Raw genomic sequence first — 17448 nt, 5'->3', positions numbered from 1 at the left:
ATCCCATGGATTCTTTTCTTGATTCAGTGTCACTTAATTTGATGAGGAAAAGGTAAAATTGCTGGTGTGCTGTGAAGGAGGCATGGTGAGGGGGAGCAAATATTGAGCAATAGAGTGGCAGCGATGGGATTAAACAATCCCACCATTCAGTCAGACAGGGCCACACCAAGCTGCTGGGAGCCAAGAAAAGCCAGTTTATATGTGCATGCACAGGGCAAAAGATCATCCTTTAAAATGGGGAGTAATCCAAGGGCTCTGCTGTCAGCACAGATAGCCGCCCCAGGGGCGCCTTTCAACATGGGGCAAGCAAACGGCTGCTGGGGTCCCAGGTGACCCCTTTCCAAACAGACTGTGCCCTGGGTCTGAGCTGCAGGGGAGTTTCCAGGATAAGCCTGTCTGTTAGCTGTGATCAGCATCATCTGTAATAACCATCGTTATCACTGTGACTAATGGCTCATTATCCAGTGCTGGTAGCAGGTCAAGGAGTCGTTCCAACAAGATGGGAGGTCAGGCCTGGAGCAAGGTGTGAAAAGTGAGAGGTGAGAATGAGCTGGTTCTCCATTGTGCGAGGTGTAAAAGTGGGATTTAGGGTGTTTTAGGGTGGCTTCAGGAGGAAGGCTGGCCCAGAGGACAGCCCTGACATGGCTGCAGAAACTTCACTCCATCAGCATCCCTGCACAGACCCAAGGCAACACGGGGTCTAGCGCCAGCTCACTTTGGATTACACTTTATACTGGAAGGTGACTAATCATTGAAACAAGCTGTTCCCGTTCCCCTGGGATGCAGAGGGGCTGGTCCCCCCTGAGTCACCCATCTCTCATCACAGCTGTGACTCGGAGGGGCTGGGTGGGGTGGTTACATACATTATTCTTTTTTTAAATGAAACTAAAAAAAAAAAATACTCCGAGCCCCCTGCTCCCACACTGGAATCACAACTGGCCATGAATAATTTATCTTCAAATAATTAATTATTCAGTGTATTTCTTCATTAGCTAAAGAACCTGAAGTCAATTAGCTGCTTACCTCCACAAAAAAAACCTCTGCTTTTTCTGAAGCAAATAAATAAAATATGAGTAGTTTTTCACCCAAAAAAAGCCCCCAGACCCACTGGTGACCCTTTATCCCAGGTTCCCTAAAGACCTTTGAGTGTGGCATTCCCACACTGCTGCTCATCCACGGTGGCTGAATTGGATCAAGGCTGCTCTGTGCTCCCCCAGAGACAGTCCCTAAAAAGCTGATCTAAGCCAACTGGGGTGAGGTTGACAGATCACTGGGGAATCTGGTAATCTGGTTAACTTCTCCCAGCCCGGCATCCATCCAGCGCTGCTTTATTTAAACTGCTCCCCTCTCATGTGGAGGGATGCTGCCTTCTTATGTCTCTAAAAGACACAAAGGTACACAACCACACTATAACAATATTTTAAAATTTATTCTTGGGGTGAGGCTTGCCCTGTGGGCGCAGACCCTGCAGGGGATCCACCTGCCTGATCCTGCCGTCACGGCTGTGTTGGTAGAGATGGGCATCCCTGCTGTCACCAGGGAAGTTGCCCACCTCCCTTAGCTGGCATTTCTCATCCCATCAGGGCTTAATGGGGTGGCGTTTTAGGGGGGGGGAAATAAATGCTGTGAATTGGCAACAGTTGCTGCTGTCCATTCCTTGCCCGTTCTGCTGGTTCCTTTGCCTATAGCTGCCCAGGTAGCGTGGAAGGGGGGGTCTCCCAGGAAAAGCTCCTCGCAGGAGCTCTCTGTCTTTCCATGCCGCTGCTTGGTTTTGCTGGTGGCTTGTAGTTGGCAGCAATAACGCCCTGGCCAGGGCCTTCATTGAATGAATCTGCAGAACTGGCCTGTCTACCTGCCTTGGTTTGTCACTGCCCGGCCGTTAGCTGGTCTGTCTGAGCTAGTCCAGTGGCCTGTAAGTAATACAGCTGCTCCGCGCTATGTGTCTTCTGCATCGGTGTCTGCTCGCTGGGATTAGTTCATCAGTAATGTTGCGCCTGGAGAGCAATGTCACGATGTGACTCATTGCAGTGCTGGCTAGCGTGAGCTCTGGTTGAAGTTGTTTGGGGAAAAAATGATGGTGATAATCAGCTGTGCACAGGTCACGGTTGCCTCTGTCAGAGCAGTTCATCTGTCTGCTGTGGGCTGGTCCTCCTGGATGGGTCACAGATGAGCAGAGGTTCTCAGCTCTTCTCTCCAGTGCTTCACGCTTATGCAGCCATCTCAATCCTACCTATTGATGCTTTCATTTTAAGGGGCAATGACCTCTCTGCCATAGCACACCACGCTGAAAGTCTCTGCTGGTGTTTTATAACTCCCAACACTCTCAGCTGTGGTGTCCTTGGCCTTGCTCTTTCTTTCTTCCTCCATTCAATATTAATCCAGGCTCTGGGGTCAATCCTTTTTTCCCCCCTCTGTTCCACCATCTCTCACAGCCGGAGGAGTCTGTTGCTTGGATTGTGCAATTCATCCTGATTGCTTTCTCTGAAGAAGTCTCTGTACTCACTGCAGAGTTGGAGCACGCATCTGCCTTCTCCCCTCCTCCAATTGCTCAGAGGTCTCTGCTCCAAGAGTTTCTGCACCAGGCCTGTGATCCATTTGCAGCTTTTTGGATCAGCTCTGGCAGACTTGGCAAGGAAGAAGCCAGAGATGGCAGGAATGCTTCCCTGGGGGGCAGCGAGCTCTGGTTTCACATCTGTGTGTGCATCCAGGGTGAGGTCAGCCAAGAGATGCTCCAGACTGTGGAGCTGTCGAGTGAGGGCGGGTGGCTGGACGTGCCTTTTGCTGCTGTGGGAGAAGGAGCTTGGGGAAGGGCTGGAGCTGGGACAAGCTTGCCTGTTGTCTGGCCAGTAATTCCTCCTCTTCACAGCAGGTTTGGAAATACTCAGCAGTCTGTGGCTTGTGATAGCAGCTTCTCTCTGGCAGCCCCCAAGTTAGCCCAGCGGAGCCAGCCTGTTGGTAGCTGGAGGAAACCCCCCGTTTCAGTGACTTGTGGACTCTGTGGCCACAGTGAGCTGCTGCAGCTCAGCCTTGGCCGTGCAGGGTGCCCCGGGATGCCCTTGGCCGTAGGGCAGTGCCAGGGGTCCCGACCAGCTCCCAGGCACCCACTGGGTCCCTGTGTGCCGCAGTTCCCCTGTGTGCAGACCATGCCTTCTCCTTGGCACTCATGTTGTTGGGCCAGAAATGAGGTGGATTCAGCAGACTTTTTTTTTTTTGGTGACTTCTTTAGATACCCTGTGCCCCCAATCAGTCTCTCGTTTTTCTTCCACTGCAAGATGTGTCTATGGTTTCACTGCTGTCACGAGTGTTTCAGTCCACTTGAGTGATCCTGAAATTTGCTGACACAGTGTTCTGGTTGTGCTGGCATGCTTATTGCCATATCAAACCTACCATCCCCGGTCACAAGCATTTAACCCTGCTTTCATCTCCTGCTCTCTGTGATGGCAGCTCCTCTTTTTCTCTCCATATTCTGTTTGAGATGCAGTTTTGCTTGAGCTAGCTTTGTCAGCTCCTCATTTCCCTGCATTTCTGCTGACCCTAGTAAGAGCTATGTATGCTTTATCACACTCCTTTTTTATTTATTTGTATTCTTTTGCCTTGTACCAGGGCCAAAAGGGCCTCGGAGTTGATGTTGCTAAGTTCTGCAGCTGCATACTCTGTACACCCTGTACCTTTCTGCATGTTCATGCAAAATTACTTTCTCTGTCCTACTTTGGGCGATATCCCCGGCTGTCATCTAACTTTGTATGATGCAACCCACACCTATTGCAAAACCTCTGCTAGAGGCTGCAGGTGGCTTTCTGTGTATGCGTCTCGATCTGCTGGCTGTATCTTTGTTTTTTATCACGCACGCATTGGCAGGTTGTAATGACTGCTTTTATCTGTTCTCTTGGCAATCTCAAATCGTCTGGTTCTTCAGACGGCTTTTGCAAATGCTAACTTCTCTTACCTCAGTGATCTTCCTTCTTGTATTTCATCTGGTCGGGATTAGACTGTGTGCTGAAGGATATGCATCCTGCAATTGCCTTCATTATCAGATTTAATGTGGTTGCTCACTGCTTGGTTCTTCCAGGGTCCTGCATTTTCTCATGGCAAACTTTGCTGTGCCTAGGGGGTGTGAGGACCTGGGGAGGAGGGGGCTGTGCTTGAGACCAGGGAAGGAGGAGGCAGAGGCGGGGGGAAAGCTGTAGTACACCCTGTCTCTCGTTGCCTGGGATGCAAACAGAACCTGAAGCATCAGCAGGGTCGCTTTGAGGGGCTGTTGAGGTCATTACCTGACTGTGCACTGATGCAACCCCCTCCCCAGTGCCCACAAGAGGAGCAGCTCCCGGGCCTGGGGAGGGATCAGTGCTGCTCCTGGGTGGATGGGATGTCCTTGGAAAGATGTCACCACAGCACCAGTGGAAGCCACTTACTCCATTGCCTCCTGGGGGCTGGGACGGCTCTCCCACCATCTCCTTTCTTGCTTCAGCCCCTTCACAGAGGGAGCATTGCTGCAAGCACCAATCCCCCTCCAGGGTCCCTGTACCTGGGGTCAACAGCATGGTCCAGCTGGGTGTTCGAGTTGCCAAGCAACCCATCTCCCACCGCTGGGTTTCCATGGTGACAGAGCAGGAGCGCAGAATGGGGGGGGTAGAAGCCAAGCAGATGCTGCTTCTCATGGAGCTGTACCCCTGCCCAAAAGCTTCACGTGGACCTGCAGATGTGGGGATGCAAAGGGTGCAGGAGCTCACTCTTCCACGGGCGTGGGGAGGGCGCAGAGGTGCGGGTGGGTGCACACAGGTAAGTGAGAAGCAGGTGACCTTGGTGGACCATCAGACCTGTGCAAGGGGGCTTCAAAGCAAGCCTGAAGGCTCAGAGCTTTACCAAACACTACTGGGTGCCTTTGAATGTGTAGCAGGGAGTCACTGAAGGCTAAGACAGCAGAAGTCAGGCAGGGAAAGGACTCTGTGAGCCTGCAAGGCAGACCCGTGTTTGATTGCTGCCCTCTTTGCTCTGTGCGGAGCACAGACTGCTCAGGCTTCCTTGTCTCCTGATGTCAGTCAGCGTCTCATTCATAATTACTGGTCTGCTTGGCATGCAGCATCCTCCTGCTCTGGCTGGTGAATGCACAGCAAGTGCTGATCTCTGCTAGACAAAAGTCCTAGGAAGGGTCAGCGTGGGGGAGAAACACCCCCCAACTTGTTCTCCTTCCAGTTGGCTGAAATCTCACTGGCAACATCTGCTGACCCCTGCTTGTCCCATCTTCTCACCCTTCATCCCCTGGACAAAAGTGCACAAAAAACCTCACCAGAAAGCAGATGATCTGGTTACATTTTGCATGCTGAACATCTGGGAACAAGACTTCCAGTATGCAATGGTAACAGGTCCCCCTCCACCCAGAGGAGACCCAGGGCACATTACAGAAGAAACCTCAGAAAGCTGGCACATCCTGTAGGTAAGAGCTCCTGGGCAATGAGACTGGAGCCTGGGACATCTGTTTTGGTCCTCTGCTGCCATGGACACAATCTCCCAGCCCCCTTCATGGGCTGGCTCCTCAGGCAGTGTCTCCCAGATGGCAATGCCAAAGCTGGATCATGGGAATAATTGGACATTTCCTTCTACAGTTACTCACAGCCAGTTTCTGCCCATTTGTCCTCGTGCCAGCATTGTCTTCTGGCTTCAACAGCTTTTCTCCCTTCTGTGTATTTAGACCCTGATGTATTTATAGCTGACAGCGATATTCTGTCTTGGCTTTTGTTTTGCTAACACAAGCTCCCCTCTCATGGTCTCCCTCTCTCGTGAACATAGGTGGCCAGATCCTGGGTTGTCTCCTCCCTATAGCAGTGTTACTCCTTACCCTACAAGTGGGATGTGCTTCTCCCCTCTGTACCCAGACTACGTTAGTCTCATTCACAGCCTTGTGTCAGTGTTGTCTCATAATCCTGCTTCAGTCAACCTGACCCCCTTCCTGAGGGACTGGTAAAAATGCAGAGAAGAATAACTTTAATCCAAGTACCTGGCCTTACACCTCACACTGTTATGCCACAATTTCATTCCACTTCTAGGGTACTCAAGTCTTGCAGTACGATATCCCATCTTCTTACTTGGCAATCAGTCTCATCTGAATCTCCCCTGGGGAGGAAGGGCTCTGTTCAAAGTGCCAAGCAGGATTGGTCTCACTGTATGCCTTAGGCAGATTAAGAGAATTTTATTTTAATGATCAAATAAAAGGAGAATTCCTGCATGGACGCAGTGGTCCTCTGGTGCTGCTGCAGTCATATGGTGGTTTCCATCTGCGGATGTTCTGAAGCCGCCTTTGAGATGTGGTGTCTGATGTCAGGTTGGTGAAGTTTCTCATCTTTTCTGCCTCGCTGTTAATGCCTCCCTGTCTTTCCTCTGTCCCAGCCCATGCCGTGTTTCTTCTGTGTATTCCTGTAGTCTTCATCTTCAGGTGCTTTAGTTCTGTCCAGGTGGATGAGAACAGTTGATCCTGCAGACAAAGGGGATGTGGTAATCCACTTCGTCTGGTGTGATCTCCCCTTGCTAAGCCCTTGTAATGTTGTTTACTTACTTTCAATTAGCCTTGCTCTCTGAAGCTGCTGTGAAGCCTCATCCTCTACGAGATCAGATTAATGGGCTTGTGTCTCGTATTTAAATACAGCCCCCACATGTGCTGTATGCCAAACCAATAATACTTTATCTTGATGTAATAAAAATAATTGCCAGCAGAAATGCTCTCCCTTGTGCCTATTCTTCACTGCTCCAGGGAACTGTTAGCTCCTGTCTCCCCCTTCCCTGTTCCACTTCCTCATATGTCTCTTACCCTCCATGGGCAACCTCACCCTGGTTGAAAACTGAGGTCAAGTAGTGCTGGGATGTGCCCTGAGTTATCCTTTAATCTTTTCCCTATTCTCCTCACATAACAACCCTTGTTCTTTCTCCCTTCAAGCTAGAAAGGTTCTGAGGCTCTGTAACTAGCTATTTGTTTCAATACCTTTTTTTGCAAGGTCTGACTCTGACTTGATGCAATTTCTACTTTGTTGAGAACTTGGTGGCCTCCATGACCTCCGTTCCAGGACTCCTCTCTTCCAATCTGTGCACGGTCCCTGCTTCTTCCTCACACCTTACTTCAAATGACTGCTCAGCCCATTACCTCGCGAGCTCTTTGCAAGCTTTTATTTTTAGTTTCTCTTCCTCGTGCTCAGGATTTCTTGCAGCTTTTACACCTTTTCACTTGATGCAATTCCAGGCATCCTGTATATTTGTGTCCATGACCTCTCCCCAACTGACTTCACTAACCAGTTCGTTTTGTTTCTTGATGTTCACTCTGTTTGAAATCAAGATCCTTGGTTGCAGTCCTGTTTTCATTTAATTCACTTAATCACAAGTTGATTTAGGTCAAAGTATTCAATTCAGGACTCATTTCTGCAATCAGCCCTTCCATAATATCTCCCTTTTTCCCCAAAACTAAGTCTAAATAATCATTGCCTCATGGGTTCAGGCGAACATAAACTTGCCAGTTCTCACATCCAGCTTTGTCTGCTCTGTGGCTGTAAGCAGTGTTTGCTTTCCAGACTCCTCTGTAGACCAGAGCCATTGAAGTGGTTTCCACAGGGTAAGTGATTGAAGTGCCCTAGCAAGAATTGCTGCTTCATCTCCCAGAGAGGGGGTTTGTTGTATGAAGAGGTCATAACTTGGTCCGCATATTCCAAGCAGTTCCTGTATGGAGGATTACCCCAACCTGGTTGTTCAAACCCCTTTTTCCTCCCTCTCAGCCCTTTGAGTTATTCACCTATCCCCTGCATGTGTCTCCTCCATAGCATTGGTCTCCAACAGATCTTTGGAGAAGACCATCGCTGCTTGCATTGCACTGCAACCCAGTGTCATTGCATGTGAGCAACCAACAGCTAACAGGGTCGGTCCTCAGGACTTGCCCTGAGCTACCCCACATCTCCCCATCCGTGCCCTGTCTGCTTGTGCAGGGTCCCCTTGCCAAAGCTGAGCCTGGCCTTGGGGAGGTAATGTTAATTCCTCAATATTCAGGGCTGTTTATCTCGGACACAGCACGAGGGAGCTGGAGGTGGGCAGGAGGCCAGCGGGCACAGCCCGGGCAGGGGACTGGAATTAGGCAGTGCTCTTTAATCCGACAGCGGTGCCCCCGGTTCACTGTGGGGTGGTAGAGGTGGCTGGGCTCTGCAGATGGAGGCACCAGGCTGCTGACTTAGGACCCTTATTTTCTGACACAACTTTTTTTTTTTTTTGCCTCTGAGGAAACACTGGTATAGTGAAATGTGTATCTCGGAACTCATCCAGCAGGTTCTTGCAAGGCTTGGTTGACTGGATCAATCTGACCTTCTGGGTCAGTGTGACATATGATAGAAATGGCTAAAAGAGCAAAATCGAACTGGGAAGGTTGTCAAGAAGGCTAGAAAGGAAATCTTCTTGTGCTCAGCTTTTGGTTTCTTGTGAGATAAAGCTGAATTTTCAGCCGCTCAGGGCAAAATGTAATTTTCTGGTTGGCTTTACTTGCAGTCCACCTGACTGCTCTTTCCCCCCCTTGCTGCTCTGCATCTGAGATGCCGGCATCCCTGCTCCCACTTCTGCGCTCCAGCTGCCATCCCAGGCCCTTGGAGGGTCAGACCTGAGCCTAACAAGCAATCGCTGTCCCACCATGGGACTGGACCCAGCTGGGACCCAGCCACCGAGTGCCCTGGGATCTGCCCGGGACACCCTGCCCAGCCCAGGGGTCTGCTGGGGAGGCGGGTGGAAAGGAGGGGTGAGAAAATCATGGCAAATAGGAGCTGACTGCCCAATAATTGTGGACAACAAGGCTTTTCAGCAGGGCCATAAATCAATGGCAGATGGAGACACAATGGGTGGTGGTTATTGATTATTTTTTTTGTTCCCCCCGTTTGCTGCCCAGCAGAGTGGAAAGGCTCCGGAGGCAGCACTGCAGGGGCTTTCTCTCTGCTCAGCAGCTCACCCACCTTCCCTCCCTGCTCCTGGCTGCTGTGCAAGAGGGCAGTGCCCATGAGTGGCCAGCATCAATAACATCCATCCATGGAGCCTCCCATCTGTCTGTGTTGCTGTGCCTGAGCCTGGCGTGGCATCCCCAGAGCTGCCTTTGAGCCTGAGGGGAAATCAAGGCTGGAGTCAGAGGTAGGGATAGGGCTGAAAAAGGGGGACCACAGCTCTGGTCAAAGTCCCACCGCAGCATCTCCAGTAAGCCACCTCCACCCTGGTACCATCCATCTTACCCAGCCAGCGGTTTTCCCACTCCCCTGCTGATCATCTCTAACTTGTTGTGTTCTCATGAATGTATCAGTCCCTGTTTCTTCTCATCTCTCACTCTACCACTTGCAGTTCTCAGATGTGATTTAAGGAACCCGTCTGCGGTGTCTCTGCTGCTCTCGGGGGGCACAGCTATGTGGAGAGGCACAAACCTTGTACTGCTTCAGTGTTGGACCAAGGGATGCCCTCCACCCTTAGTTACCAGCAGTGCTAGGAGAAAGATAAGGTGTCCCATGGACAAGAATAATGCTGCTAAAGGAAATTCAGCATACAGGAGTGGGCAAAGCCATGGATTCGACGCTGGGGTAAAGTGCTAAGAAATATGGGGCTTTTTTCTCCCTGCTTAACCCTTTCTTAAGGCCTTCCCTCCACCTCCCATGCTCTTCAGTAGCTCAGTGATTTGAGGAAGGTCTTTGTGCAACGTCCATGAAGTGATTTGGATAACGAGGGGCTCCCATGCCCTGAGCTTAGTTGGTACCTCTGGGCACGACAGTAACGGGGGGGTGTTGCTCTCCTCCAGCTCATGAAAGCAGTGTTATCCGCATGGGGGAGAGGGAATATCACTTTAGTAATGGCTTTCTTTCCAGGATGAAAAGCTTTGCCATTAGAGCTGGTTTGGGCTGTATTTTTTTTCCCTTCCCTTTTGTTCAGGGCTGTGCAGAGCACTTTGGAATTCATAAACTGGTAATTTATTGAACAAGTCTTTGGAGAAGGGAAGTAATGAAAACTGCCATATAAATTACGGGAGTGTTTGGGATCCTGTTGCTGGCAGGAGCACGGCAGCTCCGCGGCCTCTAATGGAGCTGGCGACTGCATCGAGACACCCGCCGAGGAGCAGGCACCTCCCAGTGCCATGCCAGAGGTGGGTGGAAACGGGATGGGGGCTGCCAAAAGCAAACCAGTAGCCATGTCCTTGGGAGATGGAGCCGTGCTCACTACAGTGGAAGCATCTCCTACAGAAATGCTGTTTGCCTCTCCTGTAAGGGGTGGGGGGGATTTACTGGCCCTGTAGCATCAGCAGTCCCTGCACAGAGGGGTTGTACAGGCCTTTTTGTTGAGCCAGCCTCTTTTTCCCCCCCCTTCTTTTCTGCATCTTTTGCTGTGGGCAGGCAGAGCCCCCACTGCTCCCAGGCTCGGCCGGGTCCCTCCTGGCACGTAGTGTGCAGTGATGGAGCTGGCAGCAATGTTCTCGGACCAAGGAGGAATTACAGAGCTTTTACGTGTGTGGGAATCAGCAGGTGTGATGTGAGGTCCTGCTCCCGGCTTGCAGCACATGGGCTGGATTTGAACCTCCCTGAAGCTCTGCATTCAGAATCCCAGCCCGAGGTCGTGCTGCAGAGCACCGGAGATGCCGTGGGCGATGAGCAGATACACGGTGCTGGCGGGAGGCAACGTTCCCTCTGCAGGGCACCGCTGCCAGGCTGTGATCTCGCTGCTGCTCTCCGCATTTGTCTAGCGAGACGCGGGGGTGATGGCCACGCGTGGCAGCCTGTCCGTGCGCTCCCAGGCTGTGAGCAAATGCTTGCAATGCGCCGCTGCAGCTCAGGTCACCCTGCTGAGCCTGTCCGAGGGAAAGTGGTGGGATCTTTTGTGGACAGAAGAGTTGGGTTTGGTTTCTGAAAGCTTGACGCTGCTAAACCCTCTGCACACACGTGCTGTGGAGCTGAAACCTTTGAGAGGCGCTTTTGGAGGAGCTGGGATGCAGGAATAAGTGAAACATCAGTGGTGCGGCTGTGCGAGGGGCTGTGGAAAGTGTGGGGCTTGCATAGGAAGGGAGGTGGGGACTGGATTCACATGGAAACGGGCCAGGGGCACCTGGCAGAGGTAAAATTATTGCAAGCCACAACGTTTTCTGTGTCTCTCGTTAATCAGGGTAATGGGCTGTTCACCTCCAGGTCTTGGCTCCTGTTCAACACTTTGTCCTTGCAAGGCCATCAGGGAACAGGGTCGTGGGGGGGTGGAACAACCCTTGCTGCTGGGGTGACAGCGAGGGAACTGCCTGTGGGCACTCCTCGGGGCTGCGGGGGCGAGGATGTCCTCAGGGGCGGTAGGATTTTGGTCGCCTGTTTTTATAGTTACTGGAAACTCCTGTCTGGTTCCCCCAGCCCAAAGTGCGCTGTGACCATGGACACATGGGCTTGCTCCACGTCAGCAGGGAGATCCTTAGTGAGAGGGAGCCAAAACATTAATACGGGGTCGCTGGGGTTTTTCTGCTGCCACGCAAAAGCTTGTTTTCCAGATCACCTGGTCCGGAGTGCTGTCAGGAGGCCCCCACAGATGCAGCTTCTTCCCCACAGCTGTCAGAGGTGGTCACTGCTGAGCCCACCGTGTGTCTTTTATGTCTGCATGTGTCTTCGGTCCCAGGAAGGAGGAAGGTTTGGTCAAGCACTTCCAAGCCAGAGCTCCTGGAGAGCCCTGCACGATGCTGAGCGAAACACAGGGAAATGTGCTCTGCCCTGGCCCCTGGGTCTGCATGGAAACTGGTTTTGGGTTAAAAACGTTTCAGTGAATCCTGGGAAAGGAGACATGCGAGGTTTGTACCTGAGCAGCATAAATAAATGAATTAATGAATGGATTAAATGTAAATTGTGGCAGCTTTAAAATGAAAGTCATAGTTTCCAAAAGTGCTTTTAACCGGTACTTATTTCTGCAGCAATATAACTGCCAGCAAGAGCTTAATTCATTATCACCAGAACAAAATGAAGACCCTGTAAATTTGAAGTCCAATTTAATTTCCCCAGAAAGAGCTTTTTTCATCTTTCTTTCCCTTTCCTCTCTCTCTCTCTGCCTAAGGAAGGAGGATTTCCATCACTTAGAGCTGTTGTGTGCCTCCTGCAAAAAGGGTTTTCTCAGCCTGACCGGCCGCAGGCGCTCGCTTGCCAGGAGCGAGGTGGTGGCCTGCGATGGGCCCATATGTTGGGGCTTTGTGTTGCACATCAGCCAGAATTGCTTTGGAGAGTTCAGGATGTAAATCAGTACTGGATGGGGAGGGAAGCAGAGGCTCAGAGGGGAGAAAACAGCTTGTCCTGGGTTGTCTTGGGTTCGTGGCAAAAGACAGGCAAGGACCTGAGCGCCCAAGTCCTAACCTAGTGCTCAACCCCATGACCGTCACTGTGGTCCCAAAAGGGTTTGCAGGGGCTGTTGGTCACACTTGAGGCACAACCATCTGGTTTTGGGGACCCGCTTCTGGGAAGACCATGGCTTGTTGGTGAGTACCCCAGGGAAGGTCAGGATCTGGCAGGGATGGAGGTGGCCATGGGTCAGCTCCAGTGGTGGAGCTGGGTCTTCTGCCAGGGCTCACGGGGCAGAGCAACCACCTGAGGCAGCTGAACCCGTCCCTCCCTGGGGGGCTCCATCTATAAACCAGCCCCTGACTCTCCATCCCCTCCCCTCTGACCTGCCACCGCCTCCTCCTCTGCTTTGCCACTGAGGAGCGAGGGGGATGGCTCGATTCTCTCAGCTCCGTTAACAGTGCAGATGGCCTGTACACGGGGTTGGGGTGTGCGTGCATGCGTGCGCCTGCATGTGCCTGCTTCTAGAGCTATAGAAAACCAGTAATAGCATGTCTCTGCCTTAAAATGCAAGACAGAGCAAAAGGGGAAAGGGGCCTGATGCAGCAGGAAGAGCATGTTGAAGCCTCTGGTCTCCATGGAGTCTTTGTTTATACTCCTCTCATTCCCCGTCTTCTTTCTTTTCTTTTTTGTTCTTTTTTTTTAAAGAGAGTATTTTTAGCATGTAGGAAAGAGCAGCGCACTGGTTCGCTGGATGCAGGGCAGTCGGGAGCAGATGGTGTACAAGCTTCTCATGCTGTGCTCCTTGTAAAAACACCTCCATCTCGAGTCACCTCGAGGTTACTGCGGTCCTGGGCTTTCCATCCTCCTCCTCCGCAGCCCAGACCTTCCCTGGCTCTCCGCCCCCATCCTCGGCTCCCGGGGCAGCTCTCAGCAGGGGCTGGGCAGCAGTGCGAGGCTGATGATGGTACATGAACCAGCACCTTGTACAAGTGGGTCAGATGCATTCAGAGGAGCAAAGGACAGGGCTGGTGTGCAGGAGAGATGCGGTGGTCCCTGGTCACCACTGTCTCCTTGCTCTTGCAGCTCTCTGTCCCCTCCCTGCACCAAATAACCTCACAGCATGGTGTGGTTTGGATGCATTTACACCAGGACACCCAACTCAGGCCAGCGTCGTTCTGAGCATCACCTTGTTTCACCGCCACGGTGGTTGGTGGCTCCTGTCTTGGTGCTGCACCAGCAAACCTCCTCGCTTTCTCCCCACAGCCCCGGCAGTGAAGGAAATCCCTTCGGGTGTCTGAACGGAGCAGCCATCTCTGCTTAGCTCCTTGGCGCGCTCTTGTTAGACCATCCCTATTGCCTTTAATTATAGATATTACACTCTATTCTCCTGCAAAGAATGACTTACAGGGTGCTCCCAGAGTTCATTTGAAACATGAAATTACTGGTACAGCTTTTCATACAGGAAGAATCGCTGCTGTGGCCTGTGGTGCGTGGCCAGCAGCCCCAGAGTAATTAGCAGCAGCAATAGGAGTGTTCTCCGTGGAGCCCGTTTCTGTGCCGCGACAGCAGCCCCGTCGTGGTGCTGAGGCTGGATGCGGCTGTGGGGACATCATGTTGTTGAGAAAACAGGTCTGTGGGGCTTGTGAGATGGCTGTATGAGAGCTATCGGGGTGAAAGCTCGGTGCAGGAGCCCCAGGAAGCCGCAGACCTGTTGTTCTGTAGCCCTCTGCATGAAAATGCACAAAGAAGGAGGAGAAGCATGAATGAAATGGGGGCTGTTGGGGAATTGCACCCGTGGGTCATATTTGCTGGGATCTGCCCAGCATGGGCACGGCCAAAATGTTCCCTTCCAACACTGGCTACTCTACCCTGCAAATCAAATATTCAGTATAATATTTAAATATAATTAATTCATGTAATTTCAGCTTTTATACTATAGTAAAATATTCATTTTTCAGATAGTATAAAGGTTGAGACTACATCCATCAAAAATTTAGAAAAAAGAATAAAGCTTGAAATAAAACACTTCCTCCCCTGTACGACACTGGATGTTGGAGAGGTGAAACAAGGGAGTCGAAGTGATTTGCTGCAATTTGCTCCCAGCAGCTTAAGCCCCTCGACCAGATAGCAAAGGACCGGTGCTGTGGAGCTGTGGAGCTCCTTGTGCAGCATTGCAGGAGAGGGAGATCCCTCGGGAAGCACCCGGGTGCTCCCAGTGCCAGGAGAGAACCTCAGCAGCTCTGGGAACTCGCTGGGAAAAGAGAGCTCCTTCTTCTTTAGCATGACCATCTCATGTGCAAATGAAGCTGGAACCAATCTAGCTTTTATCTATGCACAAAATAAAACAAGCTTCAAATAACACACCTGGAAAACCAGCCTAGAGGAGAGATTTCCTACTTTCATACCCCCAGGCTAGAAAAAATATTGGTTGGGTTTTGGGGTCCTTCTGGAGAAAACTGGGGAGGGTAGCAGAGTTGCTCCAGTAGCAGAAGTTTTTCCTGGTGGCCCTTTTCCCCAGGAGCCTGGCTCCATCTCTACCCAAGGTTTTGGTCTTCCCTCCCACGCAGCAGAGTCGGGGGGGATTTGAGCCCAGGTCTCTCCCATCTCAGAGAATCGCTGTTGCCTGGGGATACAGGATGCCCAGGAAAAATTATTCCCATGCAACACTTCACCTAGACCTTGGTGCAGAAGGGTGGCAGGAGGCAGACAGACCGTCCTGGATCTCTGGTGCCTTAATTGGAATTCATCGCTGTTTCTCTTCGCCTCCAGCCATGGCTCAGTGCCGCAGTGGGGATTTACTGGGGGTGGTTGGCCTATCGATTCCCACGGTTGGTGCAGGCTCACGCGGGGGCTGGAAAAGCAAAGGTTTGATTTAGCCACGGACCCATCCTGGCGCCTGCCCCGACGGCTGGTCCCTTGCTTGGGCATGGTGGTGTGGGTGTGATTTAGGCGAGCTGGGGACCGGGACCACTGGCTGACTCTGGTGGCACCGTGTTGTGAACTCCTGCTGGAAGATTTACACGGGGGCACAGTCCTCCGGTCTGGCTCACAACTCAAAAAGCACTTGGTGGAGGGAAACAGAGAGGGAAGAGTAATGATTTCAGCCCGAAGGGCAGTGCGAGCTATCTCTGGACTGAACCTGGGACAATTAATACCTCCAAGATGGGCTTAATGGATTGTTTGAGATTTGGGGCTGTGAAGTACAATCGGAAGCAAAGTGTTTGACTATTGTTATAATTGTTAACAGGCTCCTTTTGAAGCCTCGTGCAAAGAAATGGATAGACTTCAGCCATCAATAATATCGCTGGAGGAGAAAATTGAAGGGATATCTGCCCAATTAAATAACCTACAGGGCTGGAATTGAGAATCAATGTGGCATGAACGATGAGGTACGGACTACCGACGCTGAACACTAAATCCACCACAGCCTCTGATTTAACAAAGAGAGAGGGATGGGGAGGAATACTGCAGCCGTGATTTCCCAGGCTGCGCACATCGGCCTTGGCATGGCCACTGCGAGAGCCGGGAGGTGGCCAGCGAACGGCTCGGCATCGCTGTCCCGTGGGCTGGGACACAGCGAAGGCACGAGATCGTCAGGGATCTTCGCTGCTCAGGTGGGAGCGTGGGCAGAGGCAGGGCTGGCGGTGCGGGGGGACGCACGCGGGACGGATCTGCGTCCCTGGGGAACACCCACGAGTTGTCCGTGGATGGTCAGTGGGGACTGCTGGGAGAGCAGTACGTTGTTTTCTGGGTATCTTCCTCCTTCCAGTTTAGGTCAGGCCATAGGAGGCTTTGGGTGACCTGGGGAAGTGGAAGGGAGTTTGCTGAGGCAGGTTTGAGTGTTTAAAGTGGACATAGTGAAAACAAGCGGGGTGGCAAGGGGGAGAGAAGGGCAGGTGGCTCTGGGGATGGGGCAGGGTGTCTGCTGAGGACAAGGGACTGTGGTTGAAAAACATCAAATGTTCTATTTGCAGTGAAAAGGTGGAAAACAGGAAGAGAGTTTGGGGGAAGAACCGTGGCTCTTTCCCCCACACACACCTCGAGGAACACCCCAACTTGACGCTGGTATCTGTGTGCATTTTGCAGGACATACCACTCGTTGGCAATGCTGGGACAACCCTACCCAAATGTCATCGGAGCCACCAAGGTAGAGTGGGCCCTCTGATTCTGTGAAAGTATGATCCCACCGTCTGGGCCCCTTTCCAGCAGGGATTAAGGGCGAGAACCATCTGCTCTGTGTGGCTCATTCCTCCTCCCGTCCTCACCAAGATGTGTCCTGCTGTGGCGTGGGCATCGAGCTCCTCCTGTGGTGGGACAGCAGGTGGAGGCATGGCTGAATCCACACTCTGCCCCTTTAATTTTTTTTAAAGGAGAAATTAATTTTGTCTTTTTCTAAGTACCCGTCACTTTAAATTAACGTCTCTGATAGTGAAAATGACGAAGCAGCCAGGTCATTAGGCAAATTTTAATTAGAGGCTCAGATGGCCTTTACTAATAAGATGCTACAATTCTTTCCCTATGTTCTCACTTTCCATCTACGGGTTCTTTCCAAGCCTATCCGAGGATGCATTTCCATATTGCTCCCCTTCTTAGCACTCACGTGCTCCTCTGCACGTGCATCCAGCATCGAGTTAGAGCTTGGGATGAGACGGGGGACATCGCTCAGTGCCAGGGATGCAGGAGACCCCGTTTCCCTGGGGACACCCATTGCATTGGCTCTGCCGTACTGGGACCCGCAGCACGTACCGTGGTTGCAATAGCTTAGGTGATGTCAAGGCATGGCAGCATCTCTCTCAGTGCCACAGGAGAGGTGTGCCCACCCCGGCAGCCCCCAGGGAGGGAACGCCTTGACAATGAACTGGCTTTATTTATCATTGCAATGAGCCCATGTGCCACGTGCTACCTCAGGAGCCTTTGGCAAGAGCAGGGAAAAGTTTATAAGGCTGGTGCACGATGAAAGATTATTTATTAAGACTTTATGCGGAGAGTAAAGCTGCTCCCCTGTACACAGTCCTTCCCTCTCTCCATTTTCAGTTGTTAAAAGGGGTAAGAAATTACCTAATGAACTGTTACCCCCCACATTTTCTCTGAATAGATGTGGCTTGGATCTAGAGAGAGCATCCCTGGGTTGGCTGTAAATCCAACCTCCAGCCCAGCATAATAA

The 17448-nt window shown here is 51.7% G+C and overlaps 1 long non-coding RNA gene across 1 annotated transcript in view; it reads left to right on the top strand.

The window, feature by feature from the left end:
* The window catches only part of LOC129215239 (uncharacterized), a 253283-nt gene extending 237411 nt beyond the window's left edge, over positions 1–15872 (top strand). Inside the window, exon 3 of the long non-coding RNA XR_008579934.1 lies at positions 15532–15872. This is a non-coding gene — a long non-coding RNA (uncharacterized LOC129215239). The remainder of the gene's footprint in view (positions 1–15531) is intronic.
* The last annotated feature ends 1576 nt before the right edge of the window (positions 15873–17448 follow it).

This window comes from Grus americana, chromosome 19 (assembly GCF_028858705.1).
Source record: "Grus americana isolate bGruAme1 chromosome 19, bGruAme1.mat, whole genome shotgun sequence".
NCBI lineage: Eukaryota > Metazoa > Chordata > Aves > Gruiformes > Gruidae > Grus > Grus americana.
The sequence above is the reverse complement of the archived record's forward strand: the minus strand, read 5'-3'. Positions and strand labels throughout refer to the sequence as shown.